The sequence below is a fragment of the Nycticebus coucang genome, chromosome 8 (assembly GCF_027406575.1).
Source record: "Nycticebus coucang isolate mNycCou1 chromosome 8, mNycCou1.pri, whole genome shotgun sequence".
Classification (NCBI taxonomy): Eukaryota; Metazoa; Chordata; class Mammalia; order Primates; family Lorisidae; genus Nycticebus; species Nycticebus coucang.
Genome location: NC_069787.1, coordinates 8,456,349 through 8,467,048, shown reverse-complemented (window position 1 = coordinate 8,467,048; position 10,700 = coordinate 8,456,349). Strand labels below are relative to the sequence as shown.

At 48.2% G+C, this 10,700-nt stretch overlaps 1 pseudogene across 1 annotated transcript; it reads right to left on the bottom strand.

The window, feature by feature from the left end:
* Positions 1-1,237: 1,237 nt before the first annotated feature.
* Positions 1,238-2,462, bottom strand: LOC128592452 (annexin A1-like; annotated as a pseudogene). Its single transcript, XR_008381873.1, has one exon. The product of XR_008381873.1 is annotated as an annexin A1-like (transcript).
* Between the last annotated feature and the right edge of the window lie 8,238 nt (positions 2,463-10,700).

Here is a 10,700-nt window from a genome sequence, read left to right as displayed (position 1 = left end):
GGCATCGTGCACAGGGACCTGAAGCTTGATAACGTTTTATTCAATTCTGAAAACAATGTCAAACTGGCTGACTTTGGCATAGCCACAACCTTCAGTGAAGGTAAGACGTTCAGAACCTTTTGTGGGACCCCCCCCTTTATTTGGCCCCTGAAGTTTACCTGGGTCAGAACTACAAAGGGCCAGAGGCAGAAATCTGGAGCCTCGGGGTCATCCTCTATGTTATGGCAACCAGGACCTTCTCGTTTAAGGGACGGGACCACGATGAACTAAAAACATGGATCTCAAGAGGCACCTATGCCACACCTGGTTTCACTAACCCCAAATTAAATACCTTCATCAAAAAGATCCTAACCCCTGACCCCATTAAGACACCCACCATCAGGCAGATGATGGAAGACCTCGGGATTTAGTCTGGGCAAGAGATCAAAAGGCCACAAGCAGCAGAAACAGACATCCCACCAGAGGCTGCCACCCCAGTGTAGGCCACCACCCCCATGGAGACTGGCACCCCACTGGAATCCACCACCGCACTACTGATATCCATCCCACCAGTGGCCATCACCCCACAGGAGACCATCACCCCATTGGAGGATGATACCCCCATAGAGGACGAACCCAACCAGAGAAAAACACCCTACCAGAGACCAACACCCCACCAGGGACCTCCACCCCACCCATTCCCAGTCCCAGTTGTGTCCCCAGCCTGGCCCGGTATCCTGTACCTCCAGCACCAGCCACATTAGGGGAGGTCCAGCAGGAGACACGTGACCTGAGGGAAGTCCCAGACAAGACCACTCCCTTCATGCTGGGCATGTAGTGGAGCAAGATACCACTGAAGTGGGCCAGGGCCAGTGGGGGTGTGCTAGGAGGACAGTGAACTTCTTTTGCAAAATGTTCTGCCTCCTGCCAGCCAAAAAGATCCACCACAGAAAGAAGGTGGTGCCTGTGACCAGCCAGGGGACTTGAGGCTAAGACCAGGAGGTGAGTGTGGGGCGGTCAGCCACACTTCCTCCTGTTATTTCTTATTGGATTTTCAATAAAGAGATTGAAATCGTCTCTTTTTTGTTTATAAAATTATTTTATTTTCTTCTACATAGACATCTTTCCCAAGTAATGTTGCTAGAACCACTTGAGTATGGAGTTTTTTGGTTCAAGGTAAACATATTAAAAAAAAAAAAAAACTAGCTTATCTCTGTTATACAGAATTGTGATATAAAAATTATTTATAGACTGTAGGTTTGAGAAATCCGGTAGCTACACTGTAATCCTCCTGAAGCAACTTTCTTAGGAAGCCTATGTTATAGAAAGAAAAGATATAACTAAAATAATTAAAATATCTTCTGATCATAAGGCTTGAGACGCGAAAGGAATGTTTAGTTTCCTCCACAAAGAGACACCAAGATTTTTTCATAATCTCCCTTGGTTTCATCCATGATGGCTTGGCAGAGACACGCCATACATCTTCGGATAGAATGCTTTGATGTCATTCATGTCAATTTCAGAACGGGAAACCATAATCCTGATCAATTCCTTATGTCGAGTTCCAACACCCTTCATGGCATGATGAAGCTTCTCCGCAAAGAAAGCTGGCTTGCTGGTAGCACACTTCACCATGGCTGTGAGGCATTTCTCTATGTCGCCTTTCATCTCCAGGTCCAGAGCTTTGTTCATGTCATGCTTGCTGTACTTGGTATATTTCTGAAACACTCTGCGAAGATGGGGATAGCTCCTGGTGGCAAGAATGGTAACGAACACGTTGGCACCTGTCCCCTTTCTCTTTTCTCCCGCCTCATACAAGGCCCTGGCATCTGTATCAGCCAAGTCTTCCTTCACACCAAAATCCTCACTTTGGTCACCCTTAGCAAGAGAAAGCAAAGCATTCCGGAAATCTCCAGATGTGTCTGAGATCTTTGGCCAGACCTCTTTTCAATTCATCTCTGTAGATTGTTAATTTCTCTGATTTCTTTGTTACTTCTTGATGTCAATATTTCAATCAGAGTATCTTCATCAGTTCCAAGGCCCTTCATGGCAGCACGGAGTTCATCAGCATCAAACTGTGCTGGGGTTTTTAGCAGAGCTAAAGCAACCTCCTCCAGGTGGCCTGTAAGGGCCTCCTTCAGTGCTTCATCCAGGGGCTTTCCTTCTCCTGGAGATATGCCGCTTTGATCTGTTGACGCTGAGCATTGGTTCTCTTAGTTAATATGTCAATGATGGTCCCTTCATCTACACCTTTAACCATCAGGGCTTGGTGGATGGCAGCAACATCTGCAGATGGATTGAAGGAAGGATAGGGGCTCACGGCCAACCCAGGACCACCTTTGGATGATTTCACAGTATGAATGTGCTGTTGCTCTTCATTTTCAATAAACCAGGCCCGCTTGAGGAACTCTGATACCATTGCCATTTCTAAAGAAGTGTCTGTGTTTCTATCCTCTTCCAGAGAACTAAACAGAGATTCTGCTCTGAGGGTTTCTCTGAAATTGTGTCTTTTGCTGTGTGTACATGTCTGGGGCACAAGGGGGAGTTCAGGTGTGTGTGGAAAGCTAACACACCCCTCCCGGCAGGCAGATGCAGCGTGCCGTCACTGATGCGTTGCCTCTGAAAAGCTGACCTTGTAGAAAGTTTGTGACGTGGGGGTGGGCGACACAGGCATGGCTTGGCTGAGAGGGGGTTGATTGCAAGGATGAAAGTTTCACAGTCATCCTGAGCTTCCCGCCACATGTCTCCCGTTGCCAGACACACTGTGGAGGGGAGTCATGTCACCCTTGTTTGGGGCTGACTTCTCTTTGACAAAGTCAGCCTTTTTTCTTTAGGGACATAAAAATACCAATGAAAAGTAATAACTCTCAACTCACCTAGAACATTTGAAGCCCCCTGAAAACATCTAATACACACTTCTAAAAAAATACCAGAATACCCTTACAAAATTAAATACATAAACAATTCTTACCTCCATCCAAACAGAGCATATATACTACCAAGGAGAGGAAGAGAACTGGAAGAGAGCTGCAGGGATAAATAAAAAGTGTTTGGGACCATGGAAGTGAAGAGAAGACAGTAAAAGCTGGGAGAGCATGAGTTTTCAAAGGCCCTCCCAAGTCCTGGGCCCAGAACCATTGCTGGGGACCTCAGGACCTCTGGGTGCTACCTCCTTGCTCGGCTCTCGACCGGGGAAAAGGAAGAAAGAGAAAATACGTTCAAAATTCTTCCTACAGTCCCTTTGCCTCCTTTGTGAAGCCAAGGGGAATTAGAATGTTTGTTCACTAGCAGCCTCTTTCCTATGACCTGGAGTTCAGCATTTACACTCTGCACATTTACAGGCTGGTGGGCATTGAATTTATTTATCTCCAGTAGGTTAGCTACAGGGAAGAACAGGATGGAGGTAAGCGGTCCCATTACGTACAACAGATGTCTTCTTTCAGTCTGCTGTCCCCGTACGGGCCACCAAATATGATACCAGAACTTCATCTTCTGTCCTGAGAGTCTTGCCAAATCTGATACTGGTGTTTCAGGTTCTTGGTCTTGGGGAACCAAGAATGAATCCACGGACCACAGCATCAGAAGTAAGACAGGGTTTATTAATACAAACAAAACTTGCACTTACAAAAAACCAAAGCTCCTGGCAGAGAGAACCCAGGAGGGGAAGAAGCTCTCCTGCTACCTCTGGGAGGTCTGTACTGGGGCTCTCTGCTCAGGGGTTTCTATAGTGGCAGGGGGTTGGTTTTCCAGAACTCAATGTTGACTTTTAGTGTGGGTCTTCTTTAGTTACAGCCAGCTGCCCAATGACCTCTCAAGCCTTGGAAACCTACATGAAATTCACCAGTCAGAAGTGCAGGGGGAGGACACAGGGAGCCTCCAGTGTCTCCCCCACAGGTGTGCGGCCTGTCCAGCAGCTGGTTCCTCCTGGTGGTGCACCATCAACAATGCCAGCACTAAGGCGGCAGGTCATGGCACCACCTGTCCTGTATCATTACTCTCACACTGATGTGTGTAGATGACAGAAACAGATATGGGCAGCTGGTCAGGTCTTAGGGGACCACCTCCATGCCCTAGTCAAAACTCCTATCTAGAAATCAAACAGTTAAAAGGGGTCCAGGGGGGAATCACCAACTGGGTCAGAGAGGATCCCATCTCTGCAACCACATGCTGGTGTCTTTTATAAGGACATGGAAGCTATTCAGGTAAAAAACCACTCAAGTATTAACTTTCATGACCTCGGATTTGGCATCTGTTTCTTAGATACCACAACAAAAGAAACAAAAGAAAAAACAAATAAAATAGACTTTCAGAATATTAAGAACTTTTGTCTTGCGAGGGACACCATAGGTGGTTCAGGGAAAGGAGGAAAGCCAGCAATATTTAGAGAAAGAATCACTGAAGAGGTCAGAAGATGCACAACATGGACCCAGATCAGCCGAGGGAGACGTATTGATTCATACACAATTAACACCTCTGACTGTGCTTACCCATAGGAAACTCCAGGAGTTGGCCTTGGTCCCTCAGACATGTCCCAACTACTGTCAGTGGCCTCCATTTTTCCCCCAACCAGGATATGTAACACAGGGGAATGTCAAAAGGCCAGATTATTGGGGGGAGGGAGGCTGTTTTGTAGCAATGGCCTCCCCAGACACTCACTCCAACCTGCCCTGGGGATGGTGGAAAGACCCTGCCACCCTCAAGGGAAACCTGGACACTTTCAGAGAGTGTCAAACCAAAAAAGGACAAAAGGTGAGGAGGGAAAAGCCATGAAGCACTGGTGGTCCTGTCCCAAATGGGAACATCCAGGTTATTTGGCACAGAGTGTCCCTTGATCACAGAGAGGCTGAGGGGATGTTACGCCCTGGTGGCCACGGTCCTAAATGACCAGGCCTAACATGGCAGGGCTCCACACTGGCTCCGACTCATCCCCTCCAAATCACACATGAAGAACCCTGGGTAACCCTGGATGTGGCAGTTAAGCAAATGTTTTCTAATCAATTTGGCAGCCACCTATTTCATCATGAAAACCATTGGTGACCCCTGTCATCCTCCTATGTAGCTGTGGCATTGACGGGTGCCCCATCAGGATGTATTATACCCCGACGTTATTATGTAGTTGGCAAGGAATCTTAGCAAGCCAACAATTTCTGCTTATCCCAGAGGTTCCAATGTCATTGTTGCAAAGTCTTTTTAGTCAAATTGGGCCTCAAATGCAATAGCAACACCAGACTATCATGAGCAGCCCTTGAGACAGCTGGGGGAACAACAAAGACTTGCAGGTGAACAGGGAGCGGACCCTGGGACCTGGCCAGAGGGAAGCCAGGGAAGGCTGAGAGGTTCCTCCAGTACAGGCGACTCTCAAACCAGGCCCCCTTTTTCTGTTTGTGAAGGAGCTTGGCAGCCTCTTCTTCACGGTGTCCTGATTCCCCATTTCTGTGTTTGATCCCTAAACTGGGAGAACCTCTGTCTCTCTCCTCCCTCCCCTACCTCTGCCAAGTGGAAGGTAAATTACAAGCCTCTGTGGATTCCACGGCTTCTCTGGTTAAGTTCGGCTCACTCTTTCTCTGGTGCTTCCCAGCTGCCCGACCCCCTAACTGAAAAGCTGTCCTCTGCATATTGCAACATTTGTATTACTGTGTTGGGTGTTTCCTGGGCAGGCCTCTGTGTTTGTTTTGCAGCCCCACTAATTCTGCCTTGGCTGGGTTAGGCCATTATTGCTTTGCTAACTTGGAGGGGGAAGGGAAGGTGGAAACATAGGAGTTCTCAGCCGGGTTTAGGGGCTTCACTTCCCCAATGTCTGACCAATTGTCAGTTCACGATGGGGTGGGGGAGCATCCCAGGGGACTCCCCACTGGACTGCCTCCTCAGCAGCAGAATGGCTGGGAAGGGTTGGGGGGAAAGGGCTCATTTTTCTGTCTCCTGACTGGAAGTTGGGGTAAAACACTGGATCTGTCTGGGTGTGATCTGTGATAAGCAGGACTATTTCTGGTATCATTGGTTGGGTGAGAGCAGCCAGGTCATCTGAGTTGTGTGTATTGACAAAGATGCTCATGTGTCAAATTTTGTAGGTCCTCCTAGTGTGAATGCCTGATTTTTCAAGTCAGAGAATAATAAATGGATAAATAGAAATAAAAGAGAAACCAGAAGATACCCAGAAGACCAAAAATCACAACATAACAAAGATATTTGTACCAGAATGTTTATTGCAGCCCAATTCATAATTGCTAAGTCATGGAAAAAGCTGAAGTGCCCATCGATCCACGAATGGATTAATAAATTGTGGTATATGTATACCATGGAATACTATGCAGCCTTAAAGAAAGATGGAGACTTTACCTCTTTCATGTTTACATGGATGGAGCTGGAACATATTCTTCTTAGTAAAGTATCCCAAGAATGGAAGAAAAAATATCCAATGTACACAGCCCTACTATGAAACTAATTTGGGACTCTCACATGAAAGCTATAACCCAGCTACAACTTAACAATAGGGGGAAGTGGGAAAGGGGGGGGTGGGTAGAGGGAGGGGAATCGGTGGGATCACACCTGTGGTGCATATTACAGGGGTATTTGCGAAACTTGGTAAATGTAGAATATAAATGTTTTGGCACAGTAACTGAGATAACGCCGGAAAGGCTATGTTAACCACTGGGATAAAAATGTGTCAAATGGTTTATGAAGTGAGTGTATGATGCCCCATAATCATATCATTGTATACACTTATGATTTAATAAAAAAATTAAAAAAAAAAAAAAAAAAGAAATAAAAGGGATACAATGTCTGTACATTTCTCTAGACACAGCTAGTGAGGGGCATATGGTATGTATGCTCTCCTAGGAAGACACAGAGGTGGCCCTTCTCCTAACTATCTCTCTAGCCACTCCGAATTATCTTGTACTGCCTGAAGACACTACATTCTCCAATGATTTTCTTTTCATCTTTTATATCACTTAACAAACTTGCAGAAAGCCTTATGAAGTCAACAGAAAGCCTTATGAAGACCATGTCTATTTCATTCACTGCTATGTTCCTAGGATCCCAAATGCCTGAGTCCAAGCATATAATAGGTGCTCAATAAATATTAATTGAACAAATAGATTTATGAACCACAGGTTACAGGAATATACATAGAGCTTGAGCGCACAGATAACCGTGAATAATTTCAAGTTTATGCATTTTCCCCCCAGTTTATTTGATAGGTAGATCCTTTGTAATATCAAAATCTTGCCCTCAGCTCATTAGCCTTATTTGTGCTAAGTCAGCATATTAAGTTCAAACAACTCAGTTAACAAAAGACAGAAGTGATTAGCATTATATTCATTGCTTCAGAAACCAGAGGATCACACATAGGCTTCCAATAGCATCCTTGATTTCTAGTAGCAAATGTATTTATTATGGAGGGTAATATCTGCTGGGCTTCGGCTAATATTTTAACCTATTTTATTACAAGTCCATCTTCATTCACGCACATATTTCTGTAAAGACAATCAGAATGGCCTTTCTTAGGGTTTTCAGCCCCTATAAAGTTACTGGTGATGTAAAGTCTAGAAGTCTGGATGCACGTGGTTCTGCATATGGGGTGAACCAGGGAGGAGGATGTGTTGTGAAAAAGGCATGAGACGTGCCCCTAGTGAGGAAATACATGCGTAATGTCCTCTAACTTACATGTTTTTTCAAAGTTGATTTAGTGTATGCATTAGAAAACAAAAAAGATAAAAACAGGTAACAACAACAACAACAAAGACTATCCATGTGGAAATGTGCTTTTGCAAAGAAAGGGCTGAACACGGAGGAATGGTTTTGTGTGAGGACCAAAGGCCCACACCTGGCTCAGGCCTTGTAGAGGGACCCACCTGTGCTACTGTCAGGAAAAGGAGAGAAGATCTCAGAGGAAAGTTCAAGTGCTACACGCATCATTCAGAAAATACAGCAGGATAGGGCAGTGCCTGTGGCTCAAAGGAGTAGGGCGCTGGCCCCATATGCGGGAGGTGACAGATTGAAACCCAGCCCTGGACAAAAAAGAAAGCAAGCAGACACAGCAGGACAAGTGGTTTCCTAGGGCAATTTGGGGACCACAGCCAGGTCACTCTCTGAGTCCCTATGTAGTTTGGTTCATACGCCTTCGTTACCCTGCTCGGGATAATCAGCACAGGCCAGCAGGCCCTCAAGTCCCCATTGTTCCTGGTGAACATGTTAACCAGGTGACATCAGTGTGGGGTGCCCAGGCACGGTGTGCGCATCTCTGCCCTGCACACGGCCCAGAGACTCCTATGTGGCTGTTGGGTGACCTTGGTAGTTCCCTCTGGGCCCCTTTCCATTGACTGTTTATCATTAACTACAAATACTACTGTGCTCCAGGCTGCCTGCACCAGGTGTCCACAGCCCCAGCTATGCAGAAAGGACCCAAAACAGCAAAATACCCAGGACTCAGCTTTCTGGAGTGAGATGTATTTATACTGATTTGGAAGAAACAGGAGTGAGATGACTGAGAACCCTCTTGTCCCACCACCCACAGCCATGGAAGAAAAAGCAGAGAAGGGCAGTGAGGGGACAAGTGCCCAGGAGCCATGGTCCAGGCCCAGTGGTTGTGGCTAGGCGGCCTCTGCAGGCTGCATCCTGCTTGTGTGGCTCCCACCCAGCTGGGAGTCCAGGCATGGCCAACCTCCCACACCGTGTTTCAGGATCCCGGGAGGTCAGGACCTTCTTACTCTCCAAGGAGACATTTGAAGTGGACTGTCAGGTATTTAGATATGTGGCCTACATTCTCCTAAACCTGGTCACCGTGCTGTACAGCAGACAGCAGGGTTTCTTCATCCTGTGTGAGCCTTTGTCCCTGTGACTAACCCCCCATCACTCTCTGTGCTGTCCACCCCCATGTCACAAACACACTCTATGAAGTCAGCTTTTCAGAGGCAACACATCAGTAACAGCACGCTGCATCTGCCCGCCAGGAGGGGGATGGTAGCTTTCCCCACACACCTGAACTTCACCCTGTGCCCCATACATGGACACACAGTAAAAGATACAATTTCAATCTCTTTATTGAAAATCCAATAGGAAATAAAAGAAGGAAGCATGGCTGACCACCCCACTCTAGTCTCATGGTCTCGGCCTCAAGTCCCCTGGCTGGTCGCAGGCACCACCTTGTTCCGGCGGTGGCGCTTCTTTCGAGCCGGCGGGAGGCAGAACATTTTGCGCACGAAGTTCACTATCCTCCTAGCGCACCCCCGCCGGCCCTGGCCTGGTTCAGTGGGCTCATCCTCCACTACCTGCCCAGTTGGAAGGGAGGGATGATGGCTTGTTCTTCCCTCAGCTCCCGTGTCTCCTGCCGGACCTCTACTAAGGTGGCCGGTGCTGGAGGGAGAGGACACGGGGCCAGCCTGGGGGGCACAGCTGGGACTGGGTATCGGTGGGGGTGAGGTGTCTGGTGGGGTGTGGGTCTCCACCTCTGCTGGGGTGGCAGCCTCAAATGGGGTGATGCTCTCCTGGGGGGTGGCAGCCTCGGGTGGGATGGAGGCATCCCGTTGGGTGGAAGTCTCCAGTGGGGTGGCAGTGCCCAGTGGAGTGGCAGTCTCTGGTGGGGTGGCGGTGTCCTGTTGGGTGGCGGCCTGCAGTGGGGTGGCCGTCTCCAGTGGAGAGGCGGCCTGCAGTGGGATGGCAGCCTCCAGTGGGCTGGCGGCATCCAGTGTGGTGGCAGCCTCCAGTGGGGTGACTGCCTCCAGTGCGGTGGTGACCTCCAGTGTGGTGGTCGCCTCCAGTGGGGAGATTACCTCCAGTGGGGTGACTGCCTCCAGTGTCATGGCAGCCTCTGGTGGGATGTCTGCTGCCGTGCGTGGCCTCATCCTCTCTTGCCCAGACTGGATCCAGGGGTCTTCCATCATCTGCCTGATAGTGGGTCTCTTGCTGGGGTCAAGGGTTAGGATTTTTTGGATGAAGGATCTTAATTTGGGGGTAGTGAAAGCAGGTGTGGCATAGGCGCCTCTTACGATCAATGATTTTAGTTCATCGTGGTCCCATCTGTAGAACGGGAAGGTCCCGGTCGCCATTACATAGAGGATGACCCCGAGGCTCCAGATTTCTGCCTCTGGCGCTTTGTAGTTCTGACCCAGGTAAACTTCAGGGGCCAAATAAAGGGGGGTCCCACAAAAGGTTCTGAACGTCTTACCTTCACTGAAGGTGGCGGATATGCCAAAGTCAGCCAGTTTGACATTGTTTTCAGAATCGAATAAAACATTATCAAGCTTCAGGTCCCTGTGCACGATGCCCTTTTGGTGAAGGTACTCTATGGCTTTCAGTAGCTGCAAGAATATGGCTCGGGCCTCCCCCTCCTCCATCTGGCCATATGCGTCTATTCTCTCATGCAGGTTACCACCACCTGCAAGTTCCATAATCAGGTACATATATTCCTTACCCTCTCTGACCTCCAGCAGTTTGATGATATGGGGATGGTCCAGTCTCTCCATGATCTCAATCTCTGAAGGCACGGACACGAGGCCAGCAACAAGGCGTTTGTTGATGATCTTCACCGCCACCAAAGTACCAGTTCCACAGTGACGGGCCAGCTTCACCTCAGAGGAGCTGCCCTCACCAATGGTCTGTAAGAGCTCATAGTCCCAGAGGACCTCCCTGTCCAGAGACACGGAGGACGCCCCAGGCGCCATGGGGAGCCTGACTACGCTACCGCTATGCTAGATAAGCTACACTAAATAACTAACAACGAC